Source organism: Mobula birostris, chromosome 5 (genome assembly GCF_030028105.1).
Source record: "Mobula birostris isolate sMobBir1 chromosome 5, sMobBir1.hap1, whole genome shotgun sequence".
Classification (NCBI taxonomy): domain Eukaryota; kingdom Metazoa; phylum Chordata; class Chondrichthyes; order Myliobatiformes; family Myliobatidae; genus Mobula; species Mobula birostris.
Genome location: NC_092374.1, coordinates 200,303,858 through 200,319,718, shown reverse-complemented (window position 1 = coordinate 200,319,718; position 15,861 = coordinate 200,303,858). Strand labels below are relative to the sequence as shown.

General features: G+C 45.2%; 1 protein-coding gene across 2 annotated transcripts in view; it reads left to right on the top strand.

The window, feature by feature from the left end:
• The window catches only part of LOC140198263 (lymphotoxin-alpha-like), a 62,508-nt gene that overhangs the window by 31,957 nt on the left and 14,690 nt on the right, over window positions 1-15,861 (top strand). The window contains exon 4 of one of the 2 annotated variants that reach the window (XR_011886153.1): window positions 834-3,888. The exons of the other annotated variant lie outside the window; for it this stretch is intronic. The gene's annotated coding sequence lies outside the window, so the exon portion shown is untranslated. Of the gene's footprint in view, window positions 1-833; window positions 3,889-15,861 lie in introns of those variants that run through there. 2 annotated transcript variants of the gene reach the window in all.

Below are 15,861 nucleotides of genomic sequence, written 5' to 3'. Positions count from 1 at the left end.
TCCCATACTGGACTCACTCAAAGATGCCTATCAGGACTTCCTGCCACCTTCCCCTCGCAGCAAGGGGTACCAAACCTTTCACTCTTTCTCTTCAAGTTCAAAGTTCCAAAGAGATTTATTATTAAGGTACGTATATTTCACCATATTCTACCCTGAGATTCATTTTCTTGCAGGCATTTACAGGCAAGCGAAGAAATACAATCTAGTTTCTGACAAACACTGACAAATGTCCAAAGTGGGAAAGGAGGCAAATCAGGTCAATAATAAATGACGGAAGTAAATAAATAATACTGAGAACATGGGTTACAGATTATTGAAAGCAAGTCAATAGGTTATGGAATCAGTTCTGATTTGGGAGCCTGATGGTTATAGGGTAATAACTGTTCCTGAACTCGGTTGTGTGGGACTTGAGGCTCCTGTATCTGCTTCCTGATGGCAGCAGCGAGAAGAGAGCCTGGCCTGAGTTGGGGGGGGGGGGGGGGGATGCATGGTCCTTGATGATGGCTGCTGATTTCTTGTGACAGCGCTCAACGTAAATATGCTCAACAGTGGAGAGACCTTTACCCATGATGGCCTGGATTGTGTCCATTACTTTTTGCAGGCTTTTCCATTCCTGGGCATTGGTGTTTCCATACTAGGCTGTGATGTAACCAGTCAGAATACTCTCCACTCTGCATCGATGGAAGTCTGTCTATTTAATATAAATTCCTATTTTATCAAGCCTACTTTAAATTCAGCACTCAGGATCTTTGTTTCACAGTAGCTTTTCTTCCACTGGTGCTAGACTCATGCATTTCTAATTACCTGCTTTATTCCCCATTGCTGCATTTCAGGCATGGTTGGCCACTCACCTGAGAGAAGCCTCTGCCGCCTTGCCTCCTGGTGGAGGCTTCCGGAGGAAACCTTGAGGGGAAATCCGGAGCTGGAGACCCTAAGGCAGTTCTACGTTGACTGGCAACTCCTGGGACGTTGGCACCGAACGCTATCAGTCTCTGCCATTGCCTTGGATTGATCACCTGCGTGGAGAGGGGAAGCTTGCTGTGTGGTCAACAGCTTGTACTCAACATCATGCTGGCTCACGTATCACAATGGCAGCTAGGGTGCAACATCCATGGTTGACCCTGACCAACAGAGGGCTGTTCTTGACAAGTTCCCACACCAGCTGTCCCTTAGCCACCTGATAGCTCACCTACTGTGATGGAAGATTTAAAAATCTCTCTCAGGCCTTCGACAATCTCTTAAATTGACTCCCACAGTGACCACTTTATTAGCTACACTGTGCTGGTTCAGCAGCCTGATGGTTGTTCCTGAACCTAGTGGTGTGGGACCTGGGCTCCCGTCCCTCCTGCCCAGTGGCAACAATGAGAAAAGAGCATGGTGTGGATGCTGAGGTGACTTGATGACAGGTGCTGCTTTCCTGTGGCATCCCTCTTTGTAGATGTCCTCCATGGTGGGGAAGGCTTGACCTGTGATGGACTGGGCTGTATCCACCCCTTTCCGTTTTCCCTTTTACCGGAGGTTCATATTGCAATCACAATATTCAGACGGGGTGGAATCTGAGAATGCAGGAAACTCAACAGGTCTGGCAGCATCTGGGGTGGGAGAAACAGGCTTCCTTTTTCAAGTCAAAGCCACCCCTAAATAGCACTGCACTATCCTGTGGACGATCTGCCTGAAGGGATGGGAGAGGTCGAGGCCTTCCTGGGCATGTACTTGTTTCTATTTTGGAATTCCTGTTTCGGCAGCTGTTTTTTTCCTTTACTTACATCAAGACGGCATAACCTTATCCTGAGAGAGGTAAACAAGAGGTTAATCTCTTGTTTTTCTGATTCTAGCTCAAAAGAATTGGAGTTTGAGCAAACTTGGTTTGTTTTTTCTAGAGCATTGGAGGCTGAGTCCATTAAATCATACGACATTGGAGCAGAATTAGGCATTTCAGTCCGTTGGGGCTGCTCCACCCTTTGCTCGTGGTTAACCTAGTTTCCCTCTCATCCCGTTGTCCTGCCTTCTCCCCGTAACCTTTGACACCCTTACTAATAAGAACCTACCAACCTCCACTTTAAATATACCCAATGACTGGGCCTACCCAGTCATCTGTGGCAATGAATTCCTCAGATCCACTACCCTCCAGCTAAAGAAATTTCCTCACATCTCTGTTCTAGAGTGACGTCCTTCTACTCTGAGACTGTGCTCTCTGGTTACAGACTTCCCCACTACAGGAAATGTCCTCTCCACATCCACTCTACCTAGGCCTTTCAATATTCAGTAAGTTTCAATGATATTCCCCCACACTTCCTTCTAAACTTCAGCAAGTATAGGCCCAGCATCTTCAAACACTCCTGATACTTTAACCCTTTAGTTCCCAAGAAATCAGTTTCTTAAAGCTCCTGTGGACCCTTTCTTAGAATTTTGGCTGAGGGAAGTCCTGACAAAACAATATTCTGAGACACATGGAACAAGGAGACAGCCAGTATCTTCCACATGTAGTCAACATGTCTAATATGAGAGGGGATGTATTTAAAGTGAGGGAGAAAACCTTCAATCCTTAATGACAAGATCCAACATCATCTTAAATGCGCTGGAACAGCTTTGGACGTCTCCGAACAAGAGTCTTTCATGATCGTGACATCCGAACAGACACCAAAATGTTAGTGTACAAAGCAGTGGTGACCCCAACACTCCTGTATGCATGAGAAACCTGGACAACATGCAAACAACATGGAAAGCACTTGAAAAGTTCCATCAGTGCTGTCTTTGAAACGTCTTAAATATCAGCTGGGAAGATAGAAGAACCAATGTCATCATGCTAAATGAAGCAAAAACAACAAGCATTGAAACCTACTTCATCAAGAACCAACTAAGATGGAGCGGTCATGTTGTTCAGATGAAAGACGAACATCTGCCAAAACAAATCTTGTACTCCCAGCTTAAAGAAGGCAAAAGTAAAAGAGGCGGACAACAGAAGAGATTCAAAGACGTCTTAAAAGCCAACATGAAGAAATGTAACATTGACATCAACAATTGGAAAACCAATGCCAAGGACAGGAAACTCTGGCAAGCCATCATCCGAGAAAGAACAGTAACGTTCAAAGCCAACAGATGTACAGAATTAGAAGAAGAGGGAAGAAAATGGAAAGAGAGGCAGCAACAACCAAAGCCCGATCTGCCATCTGGAACTACCTGCCCTGAATGCGGAAGAACTTTCAAAACCAACATTGGACTCATAAGCCACTTGACAGTCCATAAATAGATCAACAGAATGAAGACCATCATCCTCGACTCCGAGGGATAGCCACAAGGACGACGATGATGGTATTGGAAGCTAACAAGATAGAGGCATTTAAGAGTCCTTCTCTCTCTTTCTTTCCTCCCTCTCTCTTTATCTTCTATCTGTCTCCCTCCCCATCTCTTTCTCTCTTTCTCCATTCCTCTCTCTCGCTCTCCCCACAATTCTTTTTGAAACAGGACATTTATCAATGCTGCCGCATCTTTTTCCCGAAGCCTGTACCTAACACAATGACAAATTAAGCTCAGCCCTTCAGTCTGACCTTCATCCAAGGTTCTTGATTCATGTCCCTGTACTCCCTGTGAACTGATGAACCTGTCTAAATGCCACTTGACCACCTCTGTTGTACCCAGTTCCATCAACTCTCCTGGCAGCCTGTTTCAAGCAGTTGCCACTCTCTGTGTAAAAAACTTACCCCACACACCTTAAACCCTCCCCTCCCACCTTAATGCTGTCTCCTCTAGTATTGTCCTGGGAAGAAAGGTACTGACTATCTGACATCATAATTTTTTAAATCTCAGTCAAGATCGATGCTCCAGAGAAAGCAATCCAAATTTGTTCATCCTCTCCATGTATCACCTGCCCTCTAATCCAGACAATATCCTGTATCACACATAAAAGTTGCGGTGAACGCAGCAGGCCAGGCAGCATCTCTAGGAAGAGGTACAGTCGACATTTCAGGCCGAGACCCTCCGTCAGGACTACCTGAAGGAAGAGCTAGTAAGAGTTTTGAAAGTGGGAGGGGGAGGGGGAGGGGGAGATCCAAAATGATAGGAGAAGACAGGAGGGGGAGGGATGGAGCCAAGAGCTGGACAGGTGATTGGCAAAAGGGATATGAGAGGATCATGGGACAGGAGGCCAAGGGAGAAAGAAAAGGGGGAGGGGGGGAAAAACCAGAGGATGGGCAAGGGGTATAGTGAGGGGGACAGAGGAAGAAAAAGGAGAGAGAGAAAAAGAATGTGTGTATATAAATAAATAACGGATGGGCTATGAGGGGAAGGTGGGGCATTAGCGGAAGTTTGAGAAGTCAACTTCAAATCACTTACTAGCTCTTCTTTCAGTTAGTCCTGATGAAGGGTCTCGGCTCGAAACATCGACTATACCTCTTCCTAGAGATACTGCCTGATTTGCTGCGTTCACCAGCAACTTTTATGTGTGTTGCTTGAAATTCCAGCATCTGCAGATTTCCTCGTGTTTGCGTTTTTAAATATCCTGTATGCCTCTTCTGCACCCTCTCAAGATTCTTGACATCCTTCCTGTAACGGATGATGAGAACTGAACACAGCCCTCAGTGGTATCTTCTGCCAGATAGGAGAGGGGAGAAGAGAGAACACCTAAGATCGGGTGAGGTCTTTCATTATGCTGGCTGCTTTACCAGGGAAGAGAGAGATACAGAGAGGAGGCTTGTTTCTGTGATGCACCAAGCGGTGTCCACGACTCTATGCAGTTTCTTGCTATCGCGCCCAGCGCAGTGGCCTTACCAAGCTGCGGAGCATCCAGAAAGAATATCGTGTGTCAATAAAAGTTGGTAGGAGTTGATGGTTGCTGTTCCTTTCCATGCCTTGCGCAGCATTTTGCCATTTCCAGAGCATTTGACTGTTTTTTTACAAAGCCGAGTAGGTTGATGCTCGGCCTAGTGCAGATGGGAAGAGTGCAAGGGGCAAGTTGGATTTGAACTCAGGAACCATTTGCCTCGATGTTTGGTGGGGACATTATACTTTTGCCTCCTGAGGAAGTTGACGAGATTTCTGGGTCATTACATCAATGTGTTTCGACCAGGACAAGCTATTGGAGATGTTCACTCCTGGGTATTTGAAGCTCTTAACCCTTTCAAACCCACTGGACAGGCGCACACCTTCCTGAAATCAATGACCAGCTCTTTTGCTTCGAGGGGAATGTTGTTGTCAGGACGCCATGTCACTAAGCTCACCATCTCCTTCCTGCACTCTGTCTCATCATTATTTGAGATTCAGCCCACTACGATAATATCATCTGCAGGCTGGTAGATGGAGTCTGTGCAGGTTATTTCCACTGAAGTGAAGAAGGCAGAGGGGTGACCTCATAGAGGTTTATAAAATCGTGAATCACAAGGAACATAGATAAGGTGAATGGTCTCGGGCTTTTACCCTGGGTCGGGGAGTCTACAGCTAGAGGGGTGAGATTAGGGTGGGAGGGGAAAGATTGAAAGGGGACATGAGGGCTAGGTTTTCCACACAGCAAGTGGTGCATATGTGTAACAAGCTGACAGAGGAAGTGGTAGATGACAGTATCTTTACAGCATTTAAAAGCTATATGGATAGTTACTGTACATGGAAAGGAAAGGTTTAAAGGGAAATAGTCCAAATAAGGTGAATGGGTCTCGCGCACAAAGGCACATTGGTCAGTTGGGCTGAAGGCCCTGTTTTTATTTACTAAACTATACCGCCCAGCAATCTGTATGTTTAACCCTAGCCTAATCACAGCACAATTCGTAACGACCAATTAACCTCCTGGCTGGTGTGTCTTTAGAATATTGGAGGAAATCGGAGCACCCTGAGGTATCTCACGCGCTTCACAGGAAGGAAGTACAAACTTCTTACAAATGGTCCAAAATTAAACTCTGAGCTGTGCTAACATCTGCATTACCATGGTACCCAGCTTCTGTGCTGTTAATATCTCTGCCTCTGTGAAGCTCTGCAGGTTCATTAAGGTGCAGAGATGACCTCAGTAAAGAGTAGCATGTACTTTGACAGAGGCAACTGCATTTTTTTTTAATATATCAAAATAAACTCAAAGTTCTAAGTTTATTATCAGAATCAAGTTTAATATTTATTACTGGTCACTGCCATCAGGGGCCCTAAACAGTCCTTCCAGGTGGGATGACACTTCACCTGTGAGTCTGTTGGGGTCACTTACTGTGTTCAGTGTTTCCAGTGTGGCGTCCTGAACATCGGTGAGAACCGACGTAGATTAGGAGACCGCTTCGCCAGGCATCTACGCTCCATCTGCCAGAACAAGCAGGATCTCCCGGTGGCCACCGATTTTAATTCCACTTCCCATTCCCATTCCGATATGTCCATCCATGACCTCCTCCATTTTCATGACGAGGCCACACAATAGACAATAGACAATAGACAATAGGTGCAGAAGTAGACCATTCGGCCTTTCGAGCCTGCACCGCCATTCTGAGATCATGGCTGATCATCTACTATCAATACCCAGTTCCTGCCTTGTCCCCATAACCCTTGATTCCCCTATCCATAAGATACCCACCTAGCTCCTTCTTGAAAGCATCCAGAGAATTGGCCTCCACTGCCTTCTGAGGCAGCGCGTTCCACACCTCCACAATTCTCTGGGAGAAGAAGTTCCTCCTCAACTCTGTCCTAAATGACCTACCCCTTATTCTTAAACCATGCCCTCTGGTACTGGACTCTCCCAGCATCTGGAACATATTTCCTGCCTCTATTTTGTCCAATCCCTTAATAATCTTATATGTCTCAATCAGATCCCCCCTCAATCTCCCTAATTCCAGCGTGTACAAGCCCAGTCTCTCTAACCTCTCTGTGTAAGACAGTCCGGACATCCTAGGAATTAACCTAGTGAACCTATGCTGCACCTCCTCCACAGCCAGGATGTCCTTCCTTAACCCTGGAGACCAAAACTGCACACAGTACTCCAGGTGTGGTCTCACCAGGGCCCTGTACAAATGCAAAAGGATTTCCTTGCTCTTGTACTCAATTCCCCTTGTAATAAAGGCCAACATTCCATTAGCCTTCTTCACTGCCTGCTGCACTTGCTCATTCACCTTCAGAGACTGATGAACAAGTACTCCTAGATCTCTTTGTATTTCTCCCTTACCTAACTCCACACCATTCAGATAATAATCTGCCTTCCTGTTCTTGCTCCCAAAGTGAATAACCTCACACTTATTCACATTAAATTCCATCTGCCAAGTTTCTGCCCACTCATCCAGCCTATCCAAGTCACCTTGAATTCTCCTAACATCCTCATCACATGTCACACTGCCACCCAGCTTAGTATCATCAGCAAACTTGCTGATGTTATTCACAATGCCTTCCTCTAAATCATTGACGTAAATCGTAAACAGCTGTGGTCCCAATACCGAGCGCTGTGGCACCCCACTAGTCACCACCTACCATTCCGAGAAACACCCATTCACTGCTACCCTTTGCTTTCTATCTGCCAACCAGTTTTCTATCCATGTCAATATTCTCCCCCCAATGCCATGAGCTCTGATTTTACCCACCAATCTCCTATGTGGTACCTTATCAAATGCCTTCTGAAAGTCAAGGTACACCACATCCACTGGATCTCCCGCGTCTATCTTTCTGGTTACATCCTCGAAAAACTCCAATAGATTAGTCAAGCATGATTTTCCCTTGGTAAATCCATGCTGGCTCAGCCCAATCCTATCACTGCTATCAAGATATGCCGCTATTTCATCTTTAATAATAGACTCTAGCATCTTCCCCACACTTAGGTTGGAGAAACAATACCTTATATTCTGTTTGGGTAACCTCCAACCTGATGGTATGAACATCGATTTCTCAAACTTCCAGTAATGTCCCTCAACCCCCACCCTCTCCTCCTCCATTCCCCATCCCCCATCCCCCTTTCCCTCTCTTGTCTCATCTCCTTGCCCGCCAATCCCACCCTCTGGTGTGCCTGCCCCCTTTTTCTTTCTTCCATGGCCTTCTACTTCTTTCACCAATCAACTTCATCCCTCCCCCTCCAAGTTTCACCTATTACCTGGTGGTTCTCTCACCCCTACCTCCACCTTTTAAATCTACTCCTCAGCTTTTTTTTACTCCAGTCCTGCTGAAGGGTTTCAGTCCAAAATATCAACTGTACTTTTTTCCCTTAGATGCTGCCTGGCCTGCTGAGTTCCTCCTGCATTTTGTTGGACTTGGTTGTCAGAGGCTATTTGAGACACATGCCATTGGGAGCATTTAATAGGCAATTGGAGTCTGTCCCCATTACCACCCCCCGGCTACAACAACCTTAAGGATATACATGTATATTAAATAGTTAAATTAATTAAGTCATGAGAAAACAGAAATAAAAAAGTAGTGAGGTTTCATGGGTTTAATGGCCAATTAGGAATTGGATGACAGAGGGGAAGAAACTGTTCCTGAATCACTGAGTGTGTGCCTTCAGGCTTCTGTCATTCATTCCTGATGGTAACAATGAAAAGAGGGTGTGTCCTGCGTAGCGGGGTCCTTAATGATGGACGCTGCCTCTTTGAGGCACCGCTCCTTGAAGATGTCTTGGATACCATGGAGGCCAGTGCCTGTGATTGAGCTGACTAATTTTACACCTACGTCATCTGTACAGTGAAGATGCATACATCAGGATGCTCTTCATTGACTACATTTCAGTATTCAGTACTATTATCCCTTCAAAATTAATCAATAAACTTCAAGCCCTAGCTATCAATTCCTCCTTATGCAACTGGATCCTTGATTTCCTCACTTTTAGACCCATGTCTGATTGGGTTGGCAACGACATCTCCTCCATAATCTTTCTCAGCGCAGGTGCAACACAGGACTGTATGCTCAGCCCCTGTTCTACTTGCTTTATCCTTATGACTCTGAGTTCCAATGCCATAACAAAGTTTGCTGATGATATCACAGATGGCGGCCGAATCAATGGTGGTGACGAATCAGCATATAGAAGGGAGAATGAAAATCTCACTAAGTGGTCACTCAATGTCAGAAAGACTAAGGAGATGATTATTGGCTTCAGGAGGAGGAAACTGGAAGTCTTTGAGCCTGTCCTCGTGGGGAGATCAGAGGTGGAGAGGGCCAGCAACTTCCAATTCCTCGGTGTTATAATTTCAGAGGATTTGTCCTGGGTCCAGCACACACAGCAGCACCTCTACTTTCTTAGAAGCTTGCAAAGATTTGGCATGTCTCCTAAAACTTTGCAAACTTCCATAGATGTGTGGTGGAGGGTATACTGACTGGACACCAATAGAATCAACAAACTCATTCGTAAGACCAGTGATGTTGTGGGGATGGAACTGGACTCTCTGACGGTGGTGTCTGAAAAGAGGATGCTGTCTAAGTTGCATGCCATCTTGGACAATGTCTCCCATCCACTACATAATGTACTGGTTGGGCACAGGAGTACATTCAGCCAGAGACTCATTCCACCGAGATGCAACACAGACCGTCATAGGAAGTCATTCCTGCCTGTGGCCATCAAACTTTACAACTCCTCCCTTGGAGGGTCAGACACCCTGAGCCAATAGGCTGGTCCTGGACTTATTTCCTGGCATAATTTACATATTACTATTTAACTATTTATGGTTTTATTACTGTTTAATTATTTATGGTGCAACTGTAATGAAAACCAATTTCCCCCGGGATCAATAAAGTATGACTATGACTGTGACTATGATGTCTCACTGCCTGGTATGTCCTCAATGAGTGGCAGTGCTCATTATGGATGTGTTCAGTGGTGGGGAAGACTTCGCCTGGGATGGACTGGGCTATAACCACCACTTTTTGTTGGCTTCTCCATTCTTGTTCCCATATCAGGCGATATCCCGACTCGTTGCAATTATTCACAATAAAACTTATTTACACAAATAAACCGTGCAATGCCTTTTCATACTTACATTCCTAGTCAGTGCATTAACCAGTACTCTATTACATTTGTTAAAACCAGTTGGACTGTTCCCACTCATGTGACACAACCACCCCCCCCCCGGGTCGTTCTCTGCTATAATAATCGAGGAGCTTCCTCACCCAACCTGCCCCTCATTGTCCAGTTGTGGAAGAACCCGACACTGTGGTCCTTCCCCAACAAGCCTTTGGAGTAGCTGCAAAGGACCGCATTCACAGCGCAGTAAGTAAGCTCCAAATCAGCCTGCAGAGCCTGGGGTGAAATGGTGAAACTGCACGCACTGCACAGTGAGAATGACTGAATCAGGTTTTTGGTGCTATTGCTTCTCCCCGGGATGGGGAGAGGGAGGAGGGGAAATCCCAGAGAAAGGAGAGCCCCAAGGAAACTGGAAGAAAGAGTGTGGGGGCAGAGTGTGGGTTGATGGGCTGGTAGTACTCACTTCCTCTGTAACTGTGAAACCTACAGTAACAGTCTCCACATGTTAATCTCTCTCTGTGCTGAGAGGAATCTCTGCAGACTTTCCCCTATGTGGTGAGCAATCAGTGGCTTCCCACTGCTACATCCATGTTCCAGACCTTCTCTTGGAATCTTCCACCCCCTTACCCCCAGATTCCAACCCCATTGCTGATTTGCCTCCCACTTACCCCTCCCCCTCCTCCTGGCTCTCCTCAGCTCGATCCCTGTCTGTGGACCCCCAACTTATCAGCGAGTCAGTATCGGATGGGGGTCATTGGGGAAGCCATTTGGCAGGCAGGGTCAACAATTCCTTGCTGAAGAAACATGTACACAACATACTCAAGAGACCTTTATTAATGAGGTTGGGTATATCATCTGTACATAACACAAAAATATAGTCAAAGTCGAAGTACATTTATTATCTAAGTACATATGCAATACACAAGCTTCAAGTTCACCTCCCGCAGGCAACCACAAAAAAATGAACCACCACAAAACCTGTTCAGAGAAGATATCGATCAACCACCTAACATGAAAAAAAACAAATCATGCAAATGGCACAAAACAGGCGACAGCACGCAGTGTATTAAACATCAAACCACAGAGTACTTGAAACAGTCTCGAAATATTTATGTTAGTTCAGGCCAGTTTAATTTAGCACTGTTTCATTTGTTGACTGCAGGCTACAGACCCTGTTCTGTGTCAAAGTGCCCCAATCAAAATCATGCAAATTAACAATAAAAAAAGAATAACCTACCGGAGAGAGTCTAAACTAGAATTGATGGAGATGGGGACTGAACTGAGGAGACTGGGGAAGAGGCGATTGGCTCAGAAATAAAGAAAGCTTGGAGACTGTCTGAGAGGGAGGATAGGCAGGTGATGGAGAAGGGATGCGCTCAGATGGGTGGTTTGAGATGTGTCTATTTTAACACAAGGAGTATTGTGAACAAAGCGGTTGAGCTCAGAGCGTGGATCAGTACTTGGAGCTATGATGTGGTGGCTATTACAGAATCTTGGATGGCTCCGGGACAGGAATGGTTAATCCAAGTGCTGGGTTTTAGATGTTTCAGAAAGGATAGGGAAGGAGGCAAAAGAGGTGGGGGCATGGCACTGCTGATCAGAGATAGTGTCACGGATGCAGAAAAGGTGGACATCATGGAGGGATTGTCTATGGAGTCTCTGTGGGTGGAGGTTAGGAAGGGGTCAATAACTCTACTGGGTGTTTTTTATAAGCCGCCCAATAGTAACAGGGATATCGAGGAGCAGATAGGGTAACCGATCCGGGAAGGTTGTAATAATAACAGAGTTGTTGCAATGGGTGATTTTAATTTCCCAAATATCGACTGGCATCTCCCTAGAGCGAGGGGTTTAGATGGGGTGGAGTTTGTTAGCTGTGTTCAGGAAGGTTTCTTGACACATTATGTAGATAAGCATACAAGAGGAGAGACTGTACTTGATTTGGTATTGAGAAATTAACCTGGTCAGGTGTCAGATCTCTCAGTGGGAGAGCATTTTGGAGATAGTGATCACAATTCTATCTCCTATAAAGTAACATTGGAGAGAGATAGGAACAGACAAGTTAGAAAAGCGTTTAATTGGAGTAAGGGGAATTATGAGGCTATCAGGCAGGAAATTGGAAGCTTAAATTGGGAACAGATGTTCTCAGGGAAAAGTATGGAAGAAATGTGGCAAATGTTCAGGGGATATTTGGGTGGAGTTCTGCACAAGTACGTTCCAATTAGACAGGGAAGTTATGGTAGAGTACAGGAACCGTGGTGTACAAAGGCTGTAATAAATCTAGTCAAAAAGAAAAGGAAAGCTTACAAAAGGTTCAGAGAATTAGAGAGTCATGAGGCCATGAACATCGATTTCTCAAACTTCCTGTATTGGCCCCCCACCCATTTCCTTCACCTTCACCATTCCCCATTCCCTTTTCCCTCTCTCATCTTATCTCCTTGCCCGCCCATCGCCTCCCTCTGGTGCTCCTCCCACTTTTCTTTCCTCCATGGTCTTCTGTCCTCTCCTGTCAGACTCCCCCTTCTCCAGCCCTGTATCTCTTTCACCAATCAACTTCCCAGCTCTTTACTTCATCCCCCCACCCGCCGGTTTCACCTATCACCGTGTGTTTCTCTCTCCCTCCCTCCACCTTTTTGATCTTTTTTCTTCAAAGGGTCTTGGGCCGAAACCTTGACTGTACTTTTCCACAGACGCTGCCTGGCCTGCTGAGTTCCTCCAGCATTTTGTCTGAGTTGCTTCGATCTCAAGCATCTACAGATTTCCTCTTGTTTTGGAATAAAGGAGGCCTTTTCTGGTTGGCTGCCAGGGACTAGTGGTGTTCCTCGAGGGTCAGTATTGTTTGTCAATGATTTGGATAATGGAACTGATGGCTTTGTGACAAAGTTTGTGGATGATAAGTGGAGGGTAGATAGTGCTGAGGAAACAATGGAATTGCAGCGGGACTTAGACAAATTGGAAGAATGGGCAAAAAAGTGGCAGATAGAATACAGTGTTGGAAAATATTTAATAATGCATTTTAGTAAAAGGAACAATAGTGTGGACTATTATCTAAATGGGGATAATGAGGGATTTAGGAGTCCTCGTGCAAGACTCCCAGAAGGTTAACTTACAGGTTGAGTCTGTCAGAAAAAGGTAAATACAATGTTGGCATTTATTTCAAGAAGAATAGAATATAAAAACAAGTAGATAATGATGAGGCTTAATAAGACACTAATCAGGCCGTACTTGGAGTATTGTTGACTGTTTTTGACCGCATATCTCAGAAAGGATGTGCGGTCATTGGAGAGAGTCCAGAGGAGGTTCAAAAGGATGATTCCGGGAATGAAGGAGTTAACATATGAGGAGCGTTTGGCAGGTTTGGGACTGTGCTGACTGGAATTTAGAAGAATCCGTGAGGATCTCATTGAAACCTACCGAATATTGAAAGGACTGGAAAGGGTAGATGTGGAGAGGATGTTTCCTATGGTGGGTCTATCCATAACTAGAGGGCACAGGCTCAGAACTGAGAGACAACTTTTTAGAAAACAGGTAAGGATGAATTTTTTTTAGCCAGGGATTAATGAAACTGTGGACTGCTCTGCCACAGACTGCAGCGGAAGCCAAGTCCATGTGTATATTTAAGGTGGAAGATGATAGTTTCCTGATTAGTCAGGACATCAAAGGATACGGCGAGAAGGCAGGTGTATGGGATTGAGTGAGATCCGGGATCAATGATGATGGAGTGACGGAGCAGACTCGATGGGCTGACTAGCTTAATTCTGCTCCTCTGACTTATGATCTTATGGTCTCTTGGAGCTGTGGGGGCAGAGACACAAAATATATTCAAGGAGAAGTTTGACGGGTTTTGGACTTTAAAGGGTCAGGCAGGTAAGAGGTGATGAGGTCTGGACAGACACACGAGGCCGAATGTCCTGTTGCTTCTCCTATACTCTTCAGCAAACCAAGTCCCCGCTACAGACGATTGTAGGCTCGGCCAGTTCCATTGCAGATCACGAACACAGCCCATTCCACCATCAAGGATATCTTCAAACGGCAATGCCCCAAGAAAGCAGCATCCATATTAATGGGCCTAACCATCTGAGACTTGTTCTCTTCTCACAACCAACATCAGAGTGGAAGACCCACACTCAGTGTTTTAGGAACAGCTTCTTCCCCTCCACCATCGGATTTCTGAATGAGCCCACGAACACTACCTTGTCACTCCTTTTCTTGCACTTCTTGTTTAAGTTATAATTTATGGTAGCATATATGCCTTTGCATATTCTGCTGCTGCAAAAAAACAAATTTCATGGCATGTAAGTGTGTGATTATAAGCCTGATTCTGGTTCTGATCCTGCTCTGACATAAAAGAGTCCACACCCATGTTGGTTCATGTTACACCAGGTCCTGGGTGCAACAATTGTTTTCAGGGTAATTTCCAGAAATGAATTGCTCATGAGCACAGGCACAATCTATCCAACCTCTCTAAACGATCACCTATTTGACACGGCAGCAGCTATGCTGAATCCTGGGCCCATGTTCCTGTTAGGACTCCATAGGCTGGCAAAGTAAACTCATAAAATCCCTCTCCTGAGCACTGTAATTCACCCCATTCCACTGAAACACTAGGGTAACTTTGATCTCTTTGCAGTGAAATGAACCTTGTGACTAATCTGTTCCAATTGTGTTCTTTCTTGTAAAAATTGAAAAGTAAAATTAGATTCATTTATTTATCACATGTACATAGAATAGTACAGCACAATACAGGCCCTTCAGCCCGCATAGTTGTGCTGACTCTCAAACCCTGTCTCCCATATAAGCCCCCCCCCACCTTAAATTCCTCCATATACCTGTCTAGTAGTCCCTTAAATTTCACTGGTGTATCTGCCTCCACCACTGACTCAGGCAGTGTATTCCACGCACCAACCACTCTCTGAGTAAAAAACCTTCCTCTAATATCTCGCTTGAATTTCCCATCCCTTACCTTAAAGCCATGTCCTCTTGTATTGAGCAGTGGTGCCCTGGGGAAGAGGCGCTGGCTATCCACTCTATCTATTCCTCTTATTATCTTGTACACCTTTATCATGTCTCCTCTCATCCTCCTCCTCCTCTCCAAGGAGTAAAGCCCTAGCTCCCTTAATCTCTGATCATAATCCATGCTCTATAAACCAGGCAGCATCCTGGTAAATCTCCTCTGTACCCTTTCCAATGCTTCCACATCCTTCCTATAGTGAGGTGACCAGAACTGGACACAGTACTCCAAGTGTGGCCTAACCAGTGTTTTATAGAACTGCATCATTACCTCATGACTCTTAAACTCTATCCCTCGACTTAGGACAGCTAACACCCCATAAGCTTTCTTAACTACCCCATCTACCTGTGAGGCAACTTTCAGGGATCTGTGGACATGTACCCCCAGATCCCCCTGCTCCTCCACACTACCATGAAATGCACCCTATGTATTTCATTATATGTCAGGACCAGGTTTAATATCACTGGCATATGTTGTGAAACTTGTTGTTTTGTGGCTGCACTGCTGTGTAATATGTAATACAAATAACTATAAATCACAATTAGAAATATATACACAGAACCCTGAAAAAGTCTGAAGCATCCTAGCTGTATATATGTGCTAAAGACTTCTGCACAGTGCTGTGTATTAAAATTCAATAAGTAGTGCAAAATAAAAAGGAAAAAAATAGTGAGGTAATGTTCATGGGTTCATTGTCCCATCAGAAATCTGATGGTGGAGGGGAAGAGACTGTGCCTGAATAGTTGAGTGAGTGTTTTCAGGCTCCTGTACCTCATCCTTAATGGTAACAATGAGAAAGGGCACGTCCAGTGTGATGGGAGTCCTTAGTGATGGATGCTGCCTTTTTGGGCATCACCTTTTGAAGGCGTCTTGGATGCCAGGGAGGCTAGTGCCCATGATGGAGCAGGCTGAGCTTACAACTTCTGGCAGCTTTTTTCCGGAACCTGTGTAATGGCCTCAC